At 40.3% G+C, this 26,272-nt stretch overlaps 1 pseudogene; it reads left to right on the top strand.

Moving 5' to 3' along the window:
* The first annotated feature begins 6,521 nt into the window (after window positions 1–6,521).
* LOC140888710 (uncharacterized) overlaps window positions 6,522–26,272 on the top strand; it is a 32,471-nt pseudogene continuing 12,720 nt past the window's right edge.

The following is a 26,272-nucleotide window of genomic DNA, read 5'->3' as shown; positions in this document are numbered from 1 at the left end:
CATGGGGATGTCTATCATGAAATACATCTTATAGTCACTGTATATTCTAAAACCGTTCCTAGTCGATTGAGCCGTCCGATAATAAGGATAAGGATCGCTCGAGTTTGAGACTAGCATTTGCGATGCGGAGTACCACGTTTCATTGGTAGGGAACATGGAGATGTTCGAAGCATGCAAATGGATATTCATAGGATGAATAATCGAACTACCCTATCCGGACTTTCCAAGTGGTTATCACTTATCGAGTGGATAAAGTCCGCGGTTTTGGTTGTACACCATTAGTCCTTACGACTTGAAACATCATGGAGACTCTATATGCTAGTGCTGTGCTTTGACTCGTTTACCGACTCTATGGGGGTCATCAGGTGTCGAGATTGGGTACAGTTACGACACATATAGGAGTCAATGCATTGTTGTCAAGGATTCACCACATACTTGCGAGTGTGGATATCCTATGCGATCTGAGGAGATATTAGTGTGACAAATCTCTGGCCAGAGTACTTGATGTGATTTAAGAAATGGTTTCTTAGTAGCACATGCGATGTCACTAATTTGATCTTCAAGATGTATTGCATAGTTATCGAATCTTGAGCGACTCTCGATATACCAATGGTTGTTGATTCGATCGGGATATATGGATGAAGGGACCGTACTGTACGCTAACCAAAATCTACTGGTTCTTGTAGGCACTATCAGTGATACCTAGGGAATCATGGGGCGATGTTGCTAGGCGCTTTACCATGATTCGTTGGGCAAGTCGGAAAGTGTTGTTCCGAGTCACAAGGAGTTGTGAGCCCACGGCTAGCTGTATCCCTGAACCATTGAGGGTCACACAGTGTAATGGAGTTTTAATCCCCGTTGAGATAGTTAAATTTAAAGAGTTAAATTTAATGAACTAAGGAGTTGGACTTCTTAAATAAGAGTAAGGGAGTAGGATTTCCTAAAATGACATAGGGATGGACATTTTTGGAAACCACTGAATTCGGATTCAGGAAAATTTATTTTGACTTTAAAATGTGCAGAAATGGTTTCTGTGCACATTGGTGAAATCGGTTCATCAATCGGAGTCACGATGAATTTTATATTAATTTCTGAACGTGCGGGCTTTGCTTGTCGGGCCTTAACTTATGACTAATGGGCCCTAAGCTGTTAGTGGCCTGCATTATAAATAAGTTATTGCAGTACAGAAATTAAAAACAACAGGTCATAATTTTTGAGACAGGATTTTCGAAACCCTAGCCTCCTCTCAAAAGAAATCGGCCGAACCCTTCCCCTCTGTCTGAGAAATTCCGGTCTGTGATTTTTAATTGCAGTCAGGAATAACGAATCAGATTCGTTTAATCTCTTCGCAGAAAACTTCTGATAGATTTTCTAGTGCAATCTATCAGAGGGATTTAAAACCTCATTCGTGGACCTGATTGAAGGAGTTCATCAGTTCCTGGGAGATACAAGAAGCGCAGAGAAATCTGTGTGGTGTCCATTAATCTCGCTTCGAGATTGAAGGTAAAATTTAATTAATTGTTATTTGAATTTTACACACACAATAATTTAATCGTTGAATGGTTGATACCCACACCATGGAATTGTTCCATGATAAAATTTTTAAACTTCCGCTGCACCGGGTATCAATCGTGATTGATCTGACCGCAATTTATCCAACAAATTTATGATATGCAAGTGGGATTTATATATGTTTAGCATGCATACACGTGTAGATCACCTTCCTCATCAGATTAAGAAGTGAGAATTCAGAAATAAGATTTCATGGCCGATTCTTCTTCCCAAAAATTCATAGAAATTGATCCGTCCGATAGAATTTCAAATTGATCGTATATTTGCGATCACGGCTTTGAGTGCTACACTCTGACGTAAGTTTGGCTAAATTTTGAGATGTTTTAATTTTGAATATATTGTTAGAATTAAGATTTGATTGTATAAACGTGTTCTAGTATATACGACGATAGTATATCTAAGTCGAATCGTGAAAAGATCGTCGTTCGGGCATGTTTATCAATTTTTGAATATTTTCTGAATTTTTGGAAATATTATGCTGCTGAATTCGTGTATGGCTGATGGGAATTGATATGAATATGTGTTTAGATGATTGAGAAGATGATGTTAATGCTTTTAGAATTTTCGATTCGGGTCCGTTGTGCCGTCGGTAAAAGAGTTTGAATTGATATGAAATTCTGAAATTATTGGGATGCTATTTTCGAATTATGGCTTATATATTGAGGTTGATATTAGATTTAGATCAATTTTTGTATGATGTGTAAGCCTTTGGATTTATCGAATTTGAATCGTTGCGCCGTCGGTTTAAATTCCGGTCAATCGATCAAGAATTGTAGTTGCTGCTTGATGAATTGCAATGATGTTTAGAAGCTGATGTTGAGTTTTAAACAATATAATTCAGATTTAAGTTGGAAAGTATCGAAGTCGAGTCGACGAGTCCGGAATTGATTTGAAATGAGCTTCAAGTTGGATCAACTAACACCTTGGACTAGCAATGGTTGAGTGAGCAGATGTTGAAAGGATTGAGCAGAATTCTGGACAGCTTATGTTTGATCAAGTAGTGCAAGAGTTTCAGAGGTTTGAGTTCAGATTAAAGGTATGATTCGACATTAACCTTGACAGGTAGAATAACTCGAGAACGTGCTGGTTTTCGAGTTTATTAAATCACACACATGCATGATTAGTTGTTTTACTTAATCTTATATGATCTAAATGAATTACTTGACTTAGTTGATTTGGTTGATATATGAGTTGTTTGATTTAAACATGATTACTTGTTGATATTGATGATTGAATATTTATTTGAGATTGATGAGTTTAGATTATTCTAAATTGTTGAGTTATGGTAGATTGGTTATAGAATTGAGAGTAAACCTCTTGAGCCATAATTCTTTCGAAACCTTGAAAACAGAATCGAAAAGAAAATATTGGACGTGGTGAACTTGTATATGAGAGGCTAGATATCTGACTTGATTTCTTTTGCCACGGTTCTCAGTATAGTGTTCACAGTCCAGGGAATATGAGATTATTACCACCTCGAGCGGGAGTGTAGGTGGGAGGCTTGATTTTTTGCCTAATTATATTCCCGGGATCCCAACGAAATGATTTATAAAAATATCGATTCTGTGAGACTTGAATCCTTTAACCCTCGACTTGTCTTTGAGTCTTTATGTAATTGAATGAATTTTCTTTGAAATATATTCGAAAGGTAAGGGTATAAGGAAATGATGATTGTGATCGTGATTTCTTATTTGAATTATATCTACTTGATTTATATAGATGTCTTTCATACTGAGATTTATTCTCATCGGAGTTATCCGGCTATTGTTTTGCTTGTATGTGTGCATTGCATCAGGTTGAAGAGTAAGCGAGTCGGACTTGACAGGGAAGCGAGAGATTGAGAGATTAGAGTGGAGACTCGGGTGTTAGAAGAAGTTTATGTTTTGTCAAACATGTTAGATTTAGATTCCAATGTTGAGTTGTTGAACTCATTGGTTTAGTTTAACCTTTCATGTTTGATGTTTGTATTAAAGGCTTGAGACTAGACTTTAATCTAGATGTATATGATGTTGCTACTTTGAAATCTAGTTGAGTTACTTTTTGTAGGTTCTACATGTAAAATTGAGATTGTTTATGTGAAGAGTTGGAACTCTACTTGTTGTAGCATCTTATGATATGGTGAACTTAGATAAGATGACATTTTTTTTGTATTTATGAGTTGTGGTAAACAATTGAGATTTAGATCTATATATCATATTTAGTATTTGTAGATGAATAGACTTGAATAAACCAACCTAGAACAGCTCAAGAGCAGATTTACAGCAGGCCCGGCAGAGCACAGCTCGCTCGAGCGAAGCCTAGGCTCGCTCGAGCGAGCCATGGGTGTAACATCCCGAGTGGCTCTCGCTCGAGCAAGAGGTGAGGCTCGCTCGAGCGAGCCACTATGGGTTTTAAAAAAATAATAATAATAATTTTTTGCCTTTGCTTGCTTGTTCTTAATTTGTATATTATTGGATTAACCATTATGATTTGAGAGATTAGTGCCCGAGTCCTCACACAACATCAGGTACCTCTGAAATATCATCCCAGTAAAGAGGAGATCGACACCTATTACCGTACAATGCTTCAAACGGAGCCATTTCAATACTCGGTTGATAGCTGTTGTTGTATGAGAATTCACAAAGTGCCACTGAATCTTGCCAACTAGTGCCAAAATCAAGCACTACAGCTCTCAACATGTCCTCCAAGGTCTGAATGGTACGCTCAGACTGTCCGTCTGTCTGTGGATGATAGGCTGTGCTCAGGTGTAGCTGAGTACCTAAAGCACTCTGTAAGCTATGCCAGAAGTGTGATGTAAATCGAGGATCACGATCTGATACGATAGACTTCGGTACACCATGCAATCTGACAACTTCTCGGATATAAATATCTGGCATCTGGTCGTGTCTATATGTCATGCGATAAGGAATAAAACACGCTGCTTTCGTCAATCTGTCGATAATCACCCAGATAGCATCGAATCCTCTAGAAGATCGAGGTAACTTGGTAACGAAGTCCATGGAAATATGATCTCATTTCCATTCAGGCACTGATAAACTATGCAACAAACCAGGCGGTTTTTTTCTTTCAGCCTTCACCTGTTGGTAGTTAAGACATTGAGACACAAAATCAGTGATATCTGACTTCATTCGTTTCCACCAATATTGAGTCTTTAGATCATTGCACATCTTCTTACCACCAGGATGAATGCTATTACGGCTACAATGCGCCTCTTTCAGTAGTTGTTGTCGCACGTCAGAAATATCAGGCACTACAAGGCGATTGTTTACATATAAAAGATCATATCAAACCTGGTATTCAGATACATGCCCTGATCGGACTTTCTCAATCAAATTCTGCACATTCTGATCAAGTTTCTGAGCATCTTTAATTCGCAACAATAGCGCTGGTTCAACTTGAATATGATAAAGTCGAAGAGGCTGACAATTCGTGTCAAATACTAATCCAGAAAGACAACATTCTTCAATCAAATGGGATACACCAATCGTCGATAAAGATAGAGAGCATACCTTTCGACTCAGTGCATCAGCAGCTGCATTAGATTTTCCCGGGTAGTATTTAATCTCACAATCAAAATCTTTAAGCAAATCAAGCCATATGCGCTGTCTCATATTCAATTCTAACTATGAAAACAAATATTTCAGACTCTTGTGATCAGAATAAATCTCAAACTGTTCCCCGTACAGATAATGTCGCCAAATCTTCAAAGCAAATACAATGGCGGCAAATTCAAGATCATGAATCGGGTATCTGGTCTCATGAGGCTTCAACTGTCTCGAGGCATAAGCAATCACATGCCCTCGCTGCATCAATACACATCCTAAGCCTTGATGAGATGCATCACAATACACAGTGAAACCACCAGTACCTGAAGGAATCATCAAGACTGGTGCACTGGTCAGTCGTTTCTTCAACTCAAGAAAACTGGATTCACAAACTCCAGACCAGATAAATAGAGCATTTTTCTCAGTTAACTGAGTAATTGGCTTCGCAATACTAGAAAAATCTTTAATGAATCGGCGATAATACCCGGCCAAACCCATAAAACTACGTATCTCAGGAACAGATGTTGGTCTAGATCAGTTAATCACAGCCTCGACTTTGCTTGGATCAACAGATATACCATCTCTGGATATAATATGTCCAAGAAAAACAACCTGTTTTAGACAAAACTCACATTTCGACTGTTTAGCATACAGTTTCTCAGATCTCAGAGTCTTTAACACAGTTCTCAAATGTTCTGAATGATCAATCAGATTCTTCGAATATATCAGAATATCATCAATAAAAATTATAACGAAGTCATCAAGATATTTCTGAATAACACGGTTAATCAAAGCCATAAAAACAGCTGGAGCATTCGTCAGACCAAACGACATAACTATAAACTCATAGTGGCCATACCTGGTTCTGAAAGCAGTTTTCGGAATATCAGAATCTCTAACTCGCAGCTGATGATGCCCAGATCTCAGATCGATCTTGGAATAAACAGCAGAACCCTGCAACTGATCAAACAAATCATCAATACGAGGCAAAGGATATTTGTTCTTTACCGTTGCCTTGTTCAGTTGCCGGTAGTCGATACAAAGTCTCATGGAACCGTCTTTCTTTCTGACAAATAATACTAAAGCACCTTATCGAATGACACTAGTGGAATTGAAAGAACAATTGAAAGATTTACTGGCCAAGGGATACATTCGACCCAGTGTAAGTATGGTTTATGATTGTTAAAGACGCATGCTTACTGGAATATCTAAAACGATTAGAGGCATGTGTTCTGTTGTTTTATGACATGCTACCTGATTATCTGAATTGATTGGAAGCATGTTTTGTATGAGTACCTTGAGTATTTATTTAAGATTGAATCAGAACCGAGTCTTGATCAGAGGTAAGATGATCAGAGGAGGACTGAGATATATTTGGTATCCTAACCATTTTGATAATCAGATATGTCTCGACGACTAGGACGACCACCTCTTAGACCGCAAGCTCCTACTCCTCTGCCAGAACAGACAGTTGTAGCACCGACAGTGCCACCAACTACAGAAATTCCTAGCAATGAACAAGGAAGTACCTCTCGAGATATGATAGATATGACCGCCACTCCGATGGAAACATTACTGAAAAGATTTCAATCCTATAAGCCGCCAAAACTAAAAGGTACTGAGAATGCGGTTGAGTGTGAAGGTTGGCTTGATGATATGGAGATGCTATTTGATTCACTTGATTATGGTGATGAACGACGAGTCAGACTGATAGGGCTGATAGTTATGTTTTTTATTGCATTTGTTAGTGTCATTTTGTTGTTGTTTTGCATTAGTTGCATGTTTTATTTTAGCATTTTGTTAGTGTTGCATTTTCCGTGTTTGCATGACGGGATTCTTGTTTTTGTGATTAGGTCGCTTATTTTGCGGACTAAGATGGAACCTCGGAGGAATGGAGATATGCTGGAAAAATCTTGGAGAATTCACGCCGATCGATCCACAAAAGTCTGCAGATCGAGCGGGCGCCTATATTTGGAAGACAGTGGCTTTGGATGTTTTGTGCCGATCGATCCGCAAAAGTCTGCAGATCGAGCGACACATTTTTTACGCGAGGCAGAGAGTTGATACTTTTTACGCCACTCGATCCGCAGGATGTTGCAGATCGAGCGGGCGTTGTTTTTCGGAAAGTTTGTTTTAATTTTGGTAATTTTGTTATTTTAGTTCCTAGCCTCTATTAGACTTTTAATTCCGTTTTGGGAGGATTATTATCAGACTTTTTGGAGATTACTTTGGAGGCTAGGTTTTATTCTTGAATTTTACTCTCTAGTTTTCTTCTCTTCTTGGAATTTTTATGAATTTAGTTATGAATCGTTGTAGCTAAACTCTTTTACTTGGTTGAGGGAGACGAAACCTTGATTTATTTTGTTCATGATATTTGATTCGTAGTGTTTAATCTTTATTAAGTATCAATCTTTGATTTGTTTTATTTTATGTTTGTATGCGAGATTTTAGGATTGCCCATCTTAGGATTTTGTATTGCGAGCGATAGCTAAATTAGAGTTTAAATCCGTAATTGTTTGAATAAACTAATTTGCGAAGCAACTACGTGTGATAATTTCTGCTGTTGAATTTATTACTTCGTAGGATCAATTATTGACTAGGCTAAATACAACCGCTGGTGTTTGTGTTGTCTAGATTCGTCAGTTTTACTAGTTTGAATGCTACCGTGGATTTAAATCTAGATTGCTGTTATCAGGTTAATTCATTGGTAAGGGTTTATTTTGAATGCTCTTTTCTAATTAACTAAAATTACGGTGAAACAGGAATTGAGATTTCAATGGCGAATATTTAATAAGATTAATTATTTTTAGAGAATCAATGATTGAATGAATGAATATCAAGGGTGTAGTCGACCGATACCAAGTCTCGTCTCCTATCGATTTTCTCCAGTCTTTTATTTAACCTTGCATATTAGTAAATTTTAATTGTCTAAAAGTTTCAGTAGTTAATCTCAACCTCAAAACTCCCTTTATTTATTTATTTAGAACACATTGAATTTCACTTTCCTCGTGGGAACGATCCCTACTCACACTACTGCATTAATTGTTTATCTGATTGAGTCGGGTAATTTGGGCGTACACGATAAGCGCTACCAAATTTTGGCGTCGTTGCCGGGGAACGGTGTTAATTTTTTGTGTTTTTTTTTGTTTTTTTTTGTTTTATTTAGTTCTGAATAATCTCACTCTCTTCTCTTTTCTTTGTTTTTAGTTCTCTCTAGTTCATGCTTTCAGGAGATTTTGCTGAAGAAGATTTTCTCTATGATCCGGAAATTGAAATAACTTTGCATAGGCAAAGGAGAGAACTTCGAAGGCAACAACTAGAGGCAGCTGCTCGAGCTGCTTTTCCAAGAGAAGAAGAAGAGATGGCTGCTAATGCGAACTTGAGTCTTAGACAATTGGGCACTCCTGATCCCAATCAACAACCCTTATGCATTACTTTTCCTACTTTAGAAAATAATGCAACTTTTGAGCTTAAGTCTGGATTAATTCACTTACTTCCCTCTTTTCATGGACTTGCAGGTGAGGATCCCAACAAACACTTGATGGAGTTTCACGTGGTCTGCACGAGTATGAAACCCCATGGAGTGATAGAGGAACAGATTCAGCTGAGAGCCTTTCCTTTCTCTTTGAAGAGTGCTGCTAAGGATTGGCTATACTACTTGCCCTCTGGCTCCATCACAACTTGGACGGAGATGAAAAGAAGCTTCCTGGAGAAATACTTTCCAGCCTCTATAGCTGCAAATATCCGGAAGAAAATCTATGGGATCAAGCAATACTCCGGGGAATCACTGCATGAATACTGGAAGCGGTTCAAGAAGCTTTGCGCTAGCTGTCCGCATCATCAGATAAGTGAAAACCAATTGATCCAATTTTGCTATGAAGGTTTGTTACCTCATGATAGGAGCATGCTTGACGCAGCCAGTGGAGGAGTTTTCGTTGACAAAATTCCGGTGCAAGCAAGAAATTTGATAAAGAATATGGCTGCCAATTCTCAACAATTTGACACCATCAGGAACGAGCATCCACAAAGAAAGAACAACGAGGTAAATGTCTCTTCCCTTGAACAGCAATTACTTGAATTGACGACTCTTGTGCGTCAGATGGCTGTAGGGAATGGACAACCTGCAAAGGCATGTGGAATTTATGCTGCAATGGGACATGCTACTGATACATGTCCCACACTTCATGAAGAAGCAGTTGAACAGGTCAACGCTACTGGAGGATTTCCTGGACCACCCCAGCGAAAATATGATCCTTATTCCAACACATTCAATCCTGGTTGGAAGGATCATCCAAATCTGAGATATGGGAATCCTCAAGCTAATCAATCGGAGCCGCAAGCACCACCGCATAATCAAAATTATAGGCCGCCATATCCTCAATAGCAACAGCAGAGACCTCAGATACCAACACCAGGTGAGTTCCTCAAAAATATAGTTAAGGAACTTGCCACTAACACTGCAGCTTTTCAACAGGATACCAGAACAAGTATCCAAAACTTGAGCACCCAGATGGGACAGCTTGAGACCGCCATTAATAAGTTAGAAGCACAGCACTCAAATGCTCTACCATCGCAAACAATTCCAAACCCAAGAGAAAACGCTAGTGCAATTACTCTAAGGAATGGGAAGGAGTTGCAGATCAAGGAAAAAGAGGTGGAGGCTTCACCCAAGGAGAAACCACAAGAAGAGCCGAAGGCGACTAATGGAGAAGCATCCAAGGAAGAAGCACCAAGAGGTAAGTTTCCTCCCCTTTCTGAATATAAGCATGTCGCCCCTTTTCTCTTAGCGCTAAAAGAGTCTAGAAAAGATGAAGGGATAAAGAACCTTTATGAAACTTTTCGTAGATATGAGGTAAATATTCTGTTGCTAGATGCTATTAAGCAGGTGCCTCGATACGCGAAGTTCTTGAAGGAACTGTGCATAGCAAAGAGGAAACAGACATTGAAGGGCTGTCAAAAAGTGGAACTTGGTGAGAACGTATCTGCTGTGATCCAAAGGAAACTACCCGCAAAATGTAAGGATCCTGGTATGTTTTCTATCCCATTCACTATAGGGAATGTTAGACTTGAGAAGGCCATGCTAGATCTAGGAGCATCAATCAACGTTATGCCTTATTCTATCTATGATTCTTTGAAACTTGGTCCATTGAACAAAACTGAAATCGTGATTCAGTTAGCTGATAGGTCTAATGCATATCCTAGGGGAGTCGTAGAAGATGTATTGGTGCAAGTGAATGAATTGGTGTTTCCTGCAGATTTTTATGTGCTAGACATGGAAAACGGTGATCATAATAGTCCTATTTTGTTAGGCAGACCATTTTTTGAAAACTTCCATGACAAAAATTGATGTTCACAGTGGCACACTTACTATGGAATTCGATGGCGAAGTTGTGAAATTTAATATTTATGATGCCATGAAATTTCCTGACAGGGATGATTGTGTGTTTTCTGTTGATATTGTGGATTTCTTGGCACAAGAATATTGTGAGCATGCAGGAGAAGATGAGTTAGAGGTGGCTATTACAGCACCCATTATGCAGACAGATGATGGGGTTCAATGCAGTCAAGAAGTGGAAGAGATTGAGAAACTTCTGAATAATTCTCCTGAGCTACCGCAGTCAGGTAATGTCTCTTACTTAGCTTTGCCAATCTCTAATACTAGGCGCCTTCCATCTGTTTTGCAGGCGCCAGTGGGACGCTTCCAAACCATCTGAAGTATGTTTTCCTTGGTGAAGGAGAAACACTACCGGTTATCATCTCCAACAGTTTGGAAGTCGATCAAGAGGAGCAATTAATCAAGGTGTTACAAGAGCACAAGACTGTTATTGGATGGACCATGGCAGACATTAAGGGAATCAGCCCTTCCACATGCATGCACCGAATATTGATGGAGGAAGGAGCAAACCCTTCACGTCAGCCGCAACGCAAACTGAATCCACCAATGATGGAGGTGGTAAAGGCTGAAATTCTGAAGCTACTTGAAGTTGGGGTCATCTACCCAATTTTTTACAGTCATTGGGTCAGTCCGGTTCAAGTGGTGCCCAAGAAAACCGGAATTACTGTGGTAAAGAATAAGGATGATGAGATGGTTCCCACCCGTATTCAAAATGGGTGGAGGGATTGTATTGACTATAGGAAGCTGAACGCCGGAACCCGAAAGGACCACTTTCCTTTACCCCATTATTGATCAAATGATTGAAAGGTTAGCGTGTCATCCTTACTATTATTTTCTTGATGGATATTCTGGTTATTTTCAGATTGCTATCGCGCTAGAGGATCAGGAAAAAACGACATTCACATGCCCGTTTGGCACCTTTGCGTATAGACGGATGCCCTTTGGACATTGCAATGCACTGGCCACTTTCCAACGGTGTATGGTTAGTATTATTTCAGATTTTATTGAGCATATCTTAGAAGTTTTCATGGATGACTTCACTGTCTATGGTGATGAAAGAGTGGGTGCCTGGTTAGCCAACTTGTGGCTAAGGGCTTTTATGACTCTATGTATAAACAATCTTTGTTTAATATAATTTACATTCATTAATGGCATTTTCTTTGTCTTTCTTCATATTGTTATATTGTGATATACTATTGATGTTTTGATAAAGACCTTGAATATATTATAGTATAAATAAGATGAGATAGTGAATAAAGAGAGATCACTATTATGAAACACATCTTATAGTCACTGTATATTCTAAACAGTTTCTAGTCAATTGAGCCGTCCGCTAATAAGGATAAGGATCGCTCGAGATTGAGACTAGCATTTGTGATGCCAAGTACCACGTTTCATTGGTAATGGACATGGAGATGTTCAAAGCATGTAAATGGATATTCATATGATGAATGATTGAACTACCCTATTCGGACTTTTCAAGTGGTTATCACTTATCGAGTGGATAAAGTCCGCGGTTTTGGTTGTACACCATTAGTTCTTACTACTTGAAACATCATTGAGACTCTATATGCTAGTACTGTACTTTGACTCGTTTACCGACACTATTGGGGTCATCAGGTGTCGGGATTGGGTACAGTTACGACACATATAGGAGTCGATGCTTTGTTGTCAAGGATTCACCACATACTTGCGAGTGTGGATATCCTATGCGATCTGAGGAGATATTAGTGTGACGAATCTCTGGCCAGAGTACATGATGTGTTTTAGGTTACTTGGTTTTTCTAGTAACACATGCGATATCACTATTTGATCTCCAAGATGTAATGCATAGTTATCGAATCTCGAACGACTCTCAATGCACCAATGGTTGTTGATTCGATCGGAATATATGGATGAAGGGACCGTACTGTACACTAACCAAAATCTACTTGTTCTTGCAGGCACTATCAGTGATACCTAGGGAATCATGGGGCGATGTTGCTAGGCGCTCTTACCATGATTCTATGGGTAAGTCGGAAATTGTTGTTCCGAGTCACAAGGAGTTGTGAGCCCACGGTTAGCTGTATCCCTGAACCATTGAGGGTCACACAAGTAATGGATTACTAAACCCCGTTGAGATAGTTAAATTTAAAGAGTTAAATTTAATGAAAGAGAAGTTGGACTTCTTAACTAAAAGGGAGTGAAATTTCCTAAAATAACATAGGGATGGGCATTTTTGGAAATCACTGAATTCGGATTCAGAAAAATTATCTTGAATTCAAAAGATGCAGAAATGGTTTCTGTGCACATTGGTAAAATCAGTTTATTAATCGGAGTCACGATGAATTTTATATTAATTTCTATAATAACAGGCTTGGCTTGTTGGGCTTAAGTTATGGATTGTGGGCCCTAAGCAGTTAGAGTCCTAATACAATTATAACTTAATCTAGTCTAAAAATTATCTATAAATACATGTGTAGTGTTTGAAAATCATAAGCTTTTCAGTCTTGCAATTTTCGAATTACACACATATATTTTCAAGAGGAATTTTCGAAAATCCTCTGCTCCTTTTTGAGATAATTCAGTCTGTAATTTTTGTGAAAATTTACATTCTGAATTGACAGATCAAATCTGTTTATTCTCTTCGATAAACATCTGATTGATTTCTAGTGCAATCAATCAGAGGGTTTTAGTTTTCTATTCGTGGACTTAATTTCGGAGGTTGATCGTGATAGTCATCGGTTCCCGGGATTTACAAGAAGAACAGATTAAATTTTGTTGGAGTCCATAATCAAGCCTTTGCTTGAATAGATAAAATATTTAATTATTTATATATTTTACTTGCAACAATTTTAATCGTTAGGATTTGATACCCACGATATGGAATCGTTCCATATCGAAAAATAAAATTTTTAAACTTCCGCTGCTCCGGGTATCACATCCGTGTGATCAGAGAACGCGTGTTCCAACAGTGGTATCAGAGCCAGGTCGTAAACTTTGATCAAACGATTAAAATTAATCGATTGTACAAAATTTTTAGCCTCGGTTTTTGAAACAAAACAAAAAATTTTAAAATTAAATTTGAAAGGAAACAAGGCAATCGGGCAGCGATTTGATCGCTGCCCACCTCCACTTGGGCAGCCCTGTCCCACGTGGAGGCGGGGCTGCCCGGGAATGTCCCGGGCAGTCCGAAAATTTAAAAATTTGAATTTTTTGAAATTTTAGTTTTTGGTCCGATCGAAAATTGTTTTTGATTGCTCCACGAGGCATCGGATCAAATTGTTTGAGTCCGAAATTTTTAAAATTGATTTTTGGATAAATTTGAATGTTTGGAAAATTTATAAATTTTATCCGTTAAATTAGATTTTATAAAATTAATTATTTTGGTACAATTGATGATAAGATATGATCTTATGAAAGGATAAGATAAAATTTGATTTTATCTTTTTAATTATGATGTCATTGCATGTTATCCAATTATTTAATTATTGAATTAATTATTGGATAAAAGGATGATCGATTGCCATGACTAATTTGGTAGGTGTACGTTAGGTTATTTACATTTGGTTTTATTATTTTTGGGTTTTATTAATGGGCTTGGTTTATAGCCCAATTTGAATTGTCATTTGTAATAAAAAGTGGGCCTGGTTTATGGCCCGTTCCCACCCTTAAATATGTATTCCCTACTTGTCATCGAAATTTTTTGTAAATTTATTAGACTTAGTGGGAGATAAATATTTGAAGACAAAGGTGGGCCCAGCAGACAATAAAGACCGAAAAAATGTAAATTGGAAGCTCAATGTAATAGGATTGTATTGCATACTTGCATATCACCTAGGATTGGACTTAGACTCGTGATTGGCAACCACGGGTCGATTAGTGATTGAGATCGATCATCCTTTAAATAATATATGATATTATTGTTGTATGCATGTTTAGACTAAATTGTATGAATCCCGCAAGCATACAAATATTGCATGATGAGACAATTTTCAAAATTAAAAATTCCTCATTTTAAATATGATTTAAAATTGATATCAAGATAAACAAAAGGGAATTTAAATATTGTTTAAATGTTCCTACCTTCCATCAACGATCAATGTATAAGATGCTATCCACGGGCACAGTCCGACTCATATTATTGGGGGGGGCCCGTTCGTCGGAAAGCTGTACATTGGATCGACACATGTTGTAAGTTGGGTGGAACTCCCATGGGATTGGCTCATATTATTGGTGATCCACATGGCGACCGTCCATCACAACTTGATATTGATGGGTCATCTTGACATGTCACATTAAACAGCGTCATATTTTTGGGCCCTTATTGGACATGAGGTAAAAACATGGGGGTTTCTTTGGAAGCAATTGGGCTCTACCTTTTAAAAATTATGGTTGGCTGATATTATTCGGAACTATAGTTTGTCAATTGGACTCCATGTTCCCACTAAGGAAATAAGTTTCCCGTTTTCACTAGAGGATAGTGAAATCGTTAAAATAGTGAGAGCGAAATTCATAAAATTAAATCTCGCCATATTTTATGTGGGGACCTCGGGTTGCTAATCTCATCTTAGGGCAATTAATGAACAATTAACATTCATTAAACATCAATTAAAAAACCAAGAGCCAAGTAAATTTTTTTTTTTTTTTAAATTCAGTGTCTCGCTCGATCGGTGAAAAACACCCGATCGAGCGAGCACAATTTCTCAGCTCTCGGATGGAAAACAATTTGGCCTCGCTCGATTCGTTAACTTCTATGGATCGAGCGAGCCAAAAACTCAAATCCTCTGTTTGCAAATTACAAGGCTCACTCGATCCGTCAACTTCTGCGGATCGAGCGGCCCCCAAATTCCAGAAATTCTGTAGAGGAGTTCTTGTGCTGTCAAAACCGTGCACCATCAATTCCAATCACCAAACATGGTCCAAAACATGATATATCAATTCCAAAACATGCATATACATATAAACAAGGTCATAAGCATTTATACATGCATTTCATTACATCAACAAGTCGCTAAAGATCGGTAAACGACAACAATTATCTCAAACTTTATACATGTAATCCAAACAAACTAAACCAAAGTTTCATGCTTCTAAAGTTCAAGACAACATCTACAACCCGAGTCCTCACGTGCTAGACTCTCTCCCAGCTGTCAATGACGTCGATGACTAGCTCCTGCCCCTTCTGTTGTCATGCACACATACAAAACAAGACAACAGCCGGATAAACTCCGGTAAGAAACGATTCTCAGTATAACCAACATATAAAAGGCGTTAAATAAATCATATCGACTCTTTTTAAAACTCGACTCAACAAATAGAGTAAATTAATGCTTCGAATAAGAATTGATTCATATAACTTCGTGCCATCAAGATTCGTAAACGATCTTGACATGGATATCCATCTAACGAGTTTGTAAACGACTCGCAAATAAGGTTAACCGCAACCTTGGCATAGAATCGATTCAATATAGCATCATATCAACTCGAATATAAAGATCCACTACCTGAGATGGATCGACAACATCACAATTAAATCAAAAACATAAACAAGTATGTGGTTTTTGCGGGCCAACTCAAGATTAGTCGTTCTTGAGTTTCAAAGTCCCTACTTCGCGATGTCGTCATTATACCTTCGTTTATCTCGATTCTGAACTCTTCAAATCTGAAAGATACAATCATAACACATATATCAAACTTCATTTCAATCTATTGTATCAAAAACAAGTCAAAAACATCATAAGATCGTCAATCAATCGCATTTCAAACCTCAATCCACTTTCTTCGGTTCAAAGTCGTTCTCTCGAGTCGTTGGCCTTCCAAACTCAACTGAAACTGAAGAATAAAATTCTATAATATTCACATCATCAAGATAAGTGTTTCATCTTAGCTATAGAATATCAAAACAGTCCAAAAACTCGATTAAACGGCGTAGCGATTGAAAATCGGTAACCGACGTAATCCCGAAACCATTTCTAACTTCAAAACCCAATCACACGTATATTCAAGTCAATAACCAGCTGATAAATCATTCAAATCTTCATCTCAATAGCTATAAAAATCAATTAACATGCTTGAATCAAGATTGGATACATGTAATACAAACTTTTCAATTCGGTTTCGACATAGAATCGCATATACGTTGATAAACATAATCAAAAACTCAAAATCTGATATCTGCTCCATACTGATTTTGAAATCCAAATAACATAACATAAAACTTACACGAGATCGAATCCCTCATCGTAAGGATTCCAGAACAATTTACGGAATCGAAATCGGACAACCGGTTCAAAAGTTACGAGACTTTGAAGATTGCAAATCCAAAAGAAAAGAAAGGATCTCGGCTTCTCTGTTCTTATTTTTCTGAATTGAACTTAAAGTTACACGTGCACATGCTGAGTCTTACAATTCAAATCTGATAACTTTCAATCAATATTGCAATTTAGTCCCTCAACTCTTCAATAATTGCAATTTGGTCCTCGACCCTTATTTTAATTCAATTTCAATCCTAAATAATTTAAGAATATTAGAATTTAAATCAAAACTCTAAATATTCCCAAATTAAATATACTCGGATTAAAATTAAATAAATTCGGATTAATATTAATTAATCTCGGGCCTTACATTTCTCTCCCACTAAGACATGAGTTCGTCCTCGAATTCATAAATTGTATAGATATGCAGACTGCATGCTTATAAGAATAAAGAATAACTGAAAACTGAATAAGAACTCACATCAGTGGAATAGATAAGGAAATCGTTGCTTCATATCTTCTTCGACTTCCCACGTCGCTTCTTCAACTCCGTGTCGATTCCATTGAATCTTCACCAATGGAATGGTCTTCGTTCGGAGTTGCTTTGTCTTCCTATCAAGAATCTGAATAGGTCGTTCAAAATAGCAAAGAGTATCATCCAACTCAGCTTCATCAGATCGAATCACATGAGACGCATCAGATATATACTTCCTCAACATCGATACATAAAAGACATCATGTATTCCAGATAAAGACATAGGAAGAGCGAGTCGATAAGCTAGATTGCCTATCTTCTCGAGAATCTCATACGGCCCAATATACCTCGGAGATAATTTTCCTCGTTTGCCAAATCGAACTGTGCCCCTGAACGGTGAAATCTTTAGAAACACTCTATCTCCCTGATCAAAAGATAACGGCCATCGTCGTACATTTGCATATCTCGTCTGTCTATGCTGCGCTGTTCTCATTCTCTGCTGTATCAATTTCACTTTCTCAGTCATCTGTCTGATCATATCTGGCCCTAACTCAGGTACCTCAGAAACATCATCCTAATACAAAGGCGATCGACACTTCTTTCCATATAATGCTTCAAATGGTGCCATCTCTATACTCGTTTGGTAACTGTTGTTATACGAAAATTCCACAAGTGGTATAGAATTTTGCCATGTAACGCCAAAATCAAGTACTACAGCTCTGAGCATATCCTCAAGTGTCTGAATAGTTCGTTCAGATTGACCGTCAGTTTGAGGATGATAAGCGGTACTCAAATGTAAACGCGTACCTAGAGCTTCCTGTAGGCTATGCCAAAAGTGCGAAGTAAACCTCGGATCTCGGTCAGATACAATCGACTTTGGCACACCGTGTAGCCTTACCACTTTTCGAATGTAGTGACCCTTACCCGGATCACCTACTAACAGAACTTAGACATGCAATTAACTTAATTAAATAGATATCAGAATAAAACTACGGAAATCATAAATGTTATACAATCCCAAGTCAAGGAATCTGTAATTTATCCAAATAATATACAACCAAATCGAATAGTTGTATCAACCTCAAAACAACAGAAATAAATCCTAGACGAAGCTCCAGCTGGTCAACCACCGACTAGCCCCTCCTGGATCCACCCGCCTCGTCCAATCGCAAACCTGCCCCATGGAGTAGGGTGTCCAGAAACACAGAGTACGAGACGTGAGCATAAAACGCTCAGTACGAGAGTATGAGTATACATGCATGCAAAGTGAACTCCCTATAAACTTGAGGTCAAGGATCAGATAACAGAGACAAACCGGGCCCTGGTATGTAGCACGCTGTGCCGTCACTTCAGGAGGTGGCACCCATACCATAATACCAGTGGATATGCCGGACCCAAATCGATGGAAGTCCAACCACTAACAGGATAGGGAAAAACCCTACTAACATACATCTCAAAGGAGATAGCTTAGTATGCAAATGAATGCAGCATAAATCAATGACATATAAACCATGCAGTCACATAATACATGCATACTCAGTCAGGATATCTCGAACAGTACTTCCGTACCTCAAAACAGTGCAAGCTCTACCAACTCTAGGTCCACGCCTATAGTCTGCTCTACACTTTGTCCGTCATTAGCCCTTTGATATCGATGCCTCCAGAACTTGGGCACAACTCTGCTACGACTTCCGAACGCCTCGCCGACCGCCGGGTCAAGCCTAGGAAGGCTAGAACAACTCGAATAGACTAGAAAGGAGAGGGAAATACTCGGAATTGGCAATTGGAAATGAAGCCTCGACCCTCTATTTATAGACAATGATCGGAACTTTCGATCCTCGATCGGAACGTCCGAACCTCGATCGGAACGTCCGATCCTGCCATCGGAGCTTCCGAAGATCCTGATCTGCCACATGTCAAAATATCACTTGTTGACTTTGGATAGGGGTGATCGGAGCTTCCGATCCTGATCGGAGCTTCCGATCCAACCACACGTCATGCCTGACGTAATATTATCGGAGCTTCCGATCCTGTTCAGAGCTTCCGATCCAGTTCGGAACTTCCAAACTCACCTTCGGAGCTTCCGAACTCTACCCAAGTAATTATGATTAATTCTTTAATTACTGATTTTGGGTTACGGGCTACTACATTCTCCCCCACTTAAGATATTTCGTCCTCGAAATCAGATCTTAAGTACCGAATGCAATATAGAAATCAGAAGCATTCTTTATTCAAATCAAACGTTTACAGAGTTTTCAACTGAATACAACTTAAGAATGAAATCAAAACAACTCAGGATGGTCTTCACGCATCCTGTCCTCAAGCTCCCAAGTAGCTTCCTCAGTGCCTCGGCGCTGCCACTGAACTAAAACCAAAGGAATGACTTTGTTCTGTAAAACCTTATCCTTATAATCCAGGATACGAATAGGTTTCTCAACATAGGTCAAATCCTTGTTCACCTGAACCTCAGACCGCTGCAGAATATGAGATTCATCCGCCACATACCGTCGCAACAGAGATACGTAGAACACGTCATGAATACTGGATAGATGCGGTGGCAAAGCTAGTCGATAAGCCAAATCGCCAATGCTCTCCAAGATCTCAAACGGACCGATAAACTTGGAAGATAACTTGCCCTTAAGGCCAAATCTGAGAATCTTGCGGAAAGGTGACACTCTCAGAAACACTTTCTCCCCGACATCAAACTGCAAAGGCCTACGCTTGATATTAGCATAGCTGGCCTGATGATCCTGTGCAGTCTTAATCCATTTCTTGATCTGATCAACAATGTCTATCGCTTGCTGGATAAACTCCGGTCCCTCATCCTGTCTCTCCCCCACTTCTTCCCAGAAGAGTGGAGTACGACAACGTCGCCCGTACAATGCCTCAAAAGGTGCCATCCCAATACTAGTATGATAGCTGTTGTTGTACGCGAACTCGATCAATGGCAAATGATCCTGCCAGGCTGAACCAAAATCCATGACGCATGCTCTAAGCATATCCTCCAAAGTACGGATAGTGCGCTCCGACTGACCATCAGTCTCCGGATGATAGGCAATACTCAAACTGAGAGTAGTACCCATCGCACGCTGAACACTCCCCCAGAATCTAGAAGTAAACCTGGGGTCCCGATCGCTAACAATGCTCACAGGCACTCCATGAAGTCGAACGATCTCTTGAATTTACAACCGAGCCATACAATCCACATTGTACTCTCGGCTATAGGCAATGAAATGCGCTGACTTGGTAAGTCGGTCCACCACAACCCAGATAGCATCACAGTTCCTCGGGGATAATGGCAAATGGGTCACAAAGTCCATTGTGATAAACTCCAATTTCCATTCAGGAATAGGCAGACTGTGAAGCAATCCCCCAGGTCGTCGGTGCTCTGCCTTGACCTGTTGACACACCAAAAATCTCAAAACAAACTGATAAACACTGCGTTTCATTCCTTTCCACCAGAAACGAGTACGTAGATCCTTGTACATCTTGTTGCTCCCAGGATGAATACTCAACTTAGTGCGATGTGCCTGAGACAAAATCTCCTCTCGCAACTCTTGATCCTGCGGAATCACAAGCCTACCAGACAAACACAGAAAGCCATCTGACTGATAATGAAATCCAGACGAGCTACCCTCGTTAGCTAGACGAGCTAAATGTTGGGTCTTCAAATCAGACATCTGAGCATCTCGAATCCGCGAATACAAAGCTGGCTCAGATAATATCTCAAACATCTGGATACTCTGCATACCTTTCTTATGCTTGAAGGTATAACCTGAAGTACAACAGTCACTGATCGCACTAGACATCGAACAAGTCTGAAGTGCGGATAGTCGCACCTTGCGACTCAAAGCATCAGCGGTGAGATTAGCAGCTCCCGGATGGTACTTTATCTCGCAATCATAGTCCTTAAGCAAGTCCATCCAACGTCTCTGCCTCATGTTCAACTCCGCCTGAGTGAACAAATACTTGAGACTCTTATGGTCGGTGAAGATCTCAAATTTCTCGCCATATAGATAATGACGCCAGATCTTCAAAGCGAACACAATGGCTGCTAACTCCAAATCATGGACTGGATAGTTGTCCTCGTGAAGCTTTAGCTGTCTAGAAGCGTATGCGATCACATGCCCATTCTGAGTCAGGACACAACCTAACCCCTGAAGAGAAGCATCAGTGTATACCACATACCCTCCAGATCCTGACGGTAATGCCAACACCGGCGCAGAAGTCAACCGCCGTCGAAGCTCACAGAAATTCTCCTCACACTCGGAGGACCACTCGAAGTCCACACCCTTACGGGTGATCTGCGTCAAAGGTCGAGCTAGTTGAGAGAAGTTCAGAATGAAGCGACGATAATACCCTGCTAGACCCAAAAAACTACGGATCTCAGCAACTGTCGTTGGATGCGACCAATTAAGTACCGCTTCAATCTTGCTTGGATCAACAGAAATCCCCTCCCTGGATATGATATGGCCAAGAAAGACTACTCTATCCATCCAGAACTCACACTTGCTTAGCTTGGCGTACAACTGCTCATCTCGAAGAGTCTGCAGTACCAACCGCAAGTGAGAAACATGCTCTTCCGTATTACGCGAATACACCAAGATGTCGTCAATGAAGACCACGACAAACTTGTCTAAATACTCCCTGAAGACACGGTTCATCAGATCCTTGAATATAGCCGGCGCATTAGTCAAACCAAATGGCATCACTAGGAACTCGTAATGCCCATAGCGAGTACGAAATGCAGTCTTGGCTACGTTCTGATCACGGACTCTCAACTGATGATACCCAGATCTCAAGTCAATCTTGGAGTAAACTGACGTGCCCTGCAGCTGATCAAACAAGTCATCAATACGAGGCAACGGATACTTGTTCTTTACAGTGACTCGATTCAGCTGCCGATAGTTAATGCACAACCGCATCGACCCATCCTTCTTCTTTACAAAAAGAACAGGAGCTCCCCAAAGAGATACACTAGGATGAATGTACCCCTTGTCCAAAAGATCCTGTAGCTAATTCTTCAACTCATGCATCTCTGATGGAGCCAGACGATACGGTGCTCGAGAAATTGGTGAAGTACCCGGCATCAACTCTATGCCAAACTCGACTTCCCTAGTAGGAGGAAAACCCGGAATCTCATCAGGAAATACATTTGGAAATTCATCCACAACAGGAATGCTCTCTATCCCAATACTCTCAGCGGACAAATCAACTGCATAGATAAGGTAGCCTTCCCCGCCAGACTCTAGAGCTCGACAGGCTCTCAAAGCTGATACCAAAGGCATCGGGGGTCGCGCTCCCTCACCATAGAAAAACCAGCTCTCACTCCCCTCCGGATGAAAGCGTACTAATCTCTGATAGCAGTCCACTGAAGCTCGATAGGTAGTCAACATATCTATTCCCAGAATGCAATCAAAGTCGTCCATCGCCAGGACCATGAGATTCGCTAACAGAATGTTACCCTTGAACTCTAAAGGGCAACCCATCACTAGACGCTTAGCCAAAGCAGATTGGCCCGTCGGAGTAGAAACAGACATCACTACGTCTAGTGCAATGCATGGTAACTTATGCCTCTTAACAAAACGTGCAGAAATGAAGGAATGAGATGCACCAGTGTCAATAAGTACAAGAGCAGGTATACCATAAAGCAGAAATGTACCTGCGATGACTTTCTCATTCTCCTCCACTTCCTGATCATGTCTCAGGGCAAACACCTGGCCCGAAGCTCGTGGCCTCAAATGAGAACTCCCAGCAGGCTGTCCCTGTGACCTCTGCTGAACGGAGGCCTGAGAACCAGATCCTGAACCAGAACTAGAACCGTCTCCCCCATATAGTGGACAATCCCTTCGGATATTACCAGTCTCTCCACAACGAAAATAAGCTTCAGAAGCTCTGCGGCACTTGTTGGATGGATGGTTCTTCCCACAGTGATCACACTTGTCCTTCTTACCGAAATGGACAACACCTCCAGAACCAGAGGAAGAAGTAGATCCAGACTTCTTAAAAGTTTGGGCACGGGGACCCAAAGAACTAGAAGGCCTCAACTGAGGGAAAGACCTGTTCCGCCGAATGCTGTCCTCCGCCTGGTTACAACGGCTCACAAAACCCTCGTAGGACATGTCATCGCCAACCGCCACACGGTCATGGATCTCAGGGTTAAGGCCCTGAAGGAACAGATTATACTTCATCTCTGAGCTATCAGCAATCTCAGGGCAATAGGATAGCAGATCAAAGAACTTTTTTTGGAAAGCTGTGCGGAACTCGGTCCAGGTGGCCACTCCTCTCGCCACAATAAAGGGTGCAGAAGTAAACCTCCACCACCTACGGGCTCTCTCCCATCCAGAAGATAGCCAAGGGTCTCCATCTTCTGCTCCTCGGTGCATTGGAAAGTCTGAAATGTCGTCTCCATGCGGTCTAACCAGTTCTCCGCATCCTCCGGAGACTCACCTCCAACTAAGGGCTTAGGACCCATATCTAAGAATCGACGCACAGTGAAACGCTCGTCGTCATGATGACGATGACACTGTTCTCGACGATGCTCTCGGTCGGCATCACCCCAATGCCCACCAATACTGCCATGAGAACTCTAGTCATCACGATTTGCCATCTACAAAAATACCTCATGATGAGACTAAATCCCAAGAATACTTTTGCATGCTCTGATACCATAAATGTAGTGACCCTTACCCGGATCACCTACTAACAGAACTTAGGCATGCAATTAAATTAATTAAATAGATATCAGAATAAAACTGCGGAAACCATAAATGTTATACAATCCCAAGTCAAGAAATCTGTAATTTATCCAAAAAATATACAACCAAATCGAATAGCTGTATCAACCTCAAAACAACAGAAATAAATCCTAGACGAAGCTCCAGCTGGTCAACCACCGACTAGCCCCTCTTGGATCCACCCGCCTCATCCAATCGCAAACCTGCCCCATGGAATAGGGTGTCCAGAAACATAGAGTATGAGACGTGAGCATAAAACGCTCAGTACGAGAGTATGAGTATACATGCATGCAAAGTGAACTCCCTATAAACTCGAGGTCAAGGATCAGATAACAGAGACAGACCGGGCCCTGGTATGTAGCACGCTGTGCCGTCGCTTCAGGAGGTGGCTCTCATACCATAATACTAGTGGATATGCCAGACCCAAATCGATGGAAGTCCAACCACTAACAGGATAGGGAAAAACCCTACTAACAGACATCTCGAAGAAGATAGCTCAGTATGCAAATGAATGCAGCATAAATCAATGACATATAAACCATGCAGTCACATAATACATGCATACTCAGTCAGGATATCTCGAACATTACTTTCGTATCTCAAAACAGTGCAAGCTCTACCAACTCTAGGTCCACGCCTATAGTCTGCTCTACACTTCGTCTGTCGTTAGCCCTTTGATGTCGATGCCTCCAGAACTTGGGCACAACTCTGCTACGACTTCCGAACGCCTCGCCGACCGCCGGGTCAAGCCTAGGAAGGCTAGAACAACTCGAATAGACTAGAAAGGAGAGGGAAATACTCGGAATTGGCAATTGGAAATGAAGCCTCGGCCCTCTATTTATAGACAACGATCGAAACTTCCGATCCTCGATCGGAACGTCCGAACCTCGATCGGAACGTCCGATCCTGCCATCGGAGCTTCCGAAGATCCTGATCTGCCACGTGTCAAAATATCACTTGTTGACTTCGGATAGGGTGATCGGAGCTTCCGATCCTGATCGGAGCTTCTGATCCAACCACACATCATGCCTGACGTAATATTATCGGAGCTTCCGATCCTGTTCGGAGCTTCCGATCCAGTTTGGAACTTTCGAACTCACCTTCGGAGCTTCCGAACTCTACCCAAGTAATTATGATTAATTTCCTTAATTACTGATTTTGGGTTATGGGCTACTACATCGAATATAGAGATCCGCCATTTGATCATGACGATAAGTCATTTGATAAGGAATAAAGCACGCAGATTTCGTCAATCTGTCGATGATCACCCAAACAGCATCGCATCCTCGAGATGATCGTGGAAACTTCGTTACAAAGTCCATGGAAATGTGGTCCCATTTCCATTCAGGAATCGATAAACTCTGTAATAAGCCACCCGGTTTCTTTCTTTCAGCCTTCACCTGTTGGCAATTCAAACATTTAGATACAAATTCAGTCACATCAGACTTCATTTGTTTCCATCAGTACTGACTCTTCAAGTCGTTGTACATCTTTCTGCCTCCACGGTGAACACTATAGCAACTGCAATGGGCTTCTTTCAAAATATTTTGTCTCAAATCTGCAATATTGGGAACAACTATTCGGTCATTCACATAAAAGATATCATCGTCACTAACCTTGTACTCAGACTGATGTCCTGATCGAATCATTTCAATCGATTTCTGCACATTTTGATCGGCTTTTTGTGCTTCTTTGATACGAATCAATAACTGTGGCTCAGCACTGATTGCATACACTCTCATCGGCCTTCTATCTGTCTCAAATACATACCGAAAAATACAAAAATCTTCAATCAAATTAGATACACCTACCGTAGACAAGGATAAAGCACATACCTTTCTACTCAGGGCATCCGCTGCTGCATTAGATTTTCCCGGATAGTATTTGATTTCACAATCAAAATCCTTCAACAAATCAAGCCATCGTCGTTGTCTCATATTCAATTCAGATTGTGAGAACAGATACTTCAGACTTTTGTGATCAGAAAAGATTTCAAACTTCTCGCATATAAGTAATGTCTCCAGATCTTCAATGCAAAGACAATTGCAGCCAATTCAAGATCATGAATCGGATACCTGACTTCATGTGGTTTCAGTTGTCGAGAAGCATAAGCGACAACATATCCTTTCTGCATTAAAATACATCCCAAACCCTGGTGAGAAGTATCACAATAAACAACAAAATCACCAGTACCTGTAGGGATTATTAAAATCGGCGCTGTCGTCAATATCTTCATAATTTCGATAAAACTTCTTTCACAAGCCTCGGACCAAAGAAATGGTGCATTCTTCTGTGTAAGCTGTGTAATAGGC

This window comes from Henckelia pumila, chromosome 3, assembly GCF_033568475.1.
Source record: "Henckelia pumila isolate YLH828 chromosome 3, ASM3356847v2, whole genome shotgun sequence".
Lineage (NCBI taxonomy): Eukaryota > Viridiplantae > Streptophyta > Magnoliopsida > Lamiales > Gesneriaceae > Henckelia > Henckelia pumila.
The sequence above is the reverse complement of the archived record's forward strand: the minus strand, read 5'-3'. Positions and strand labels throughout refer to the sequence as shown.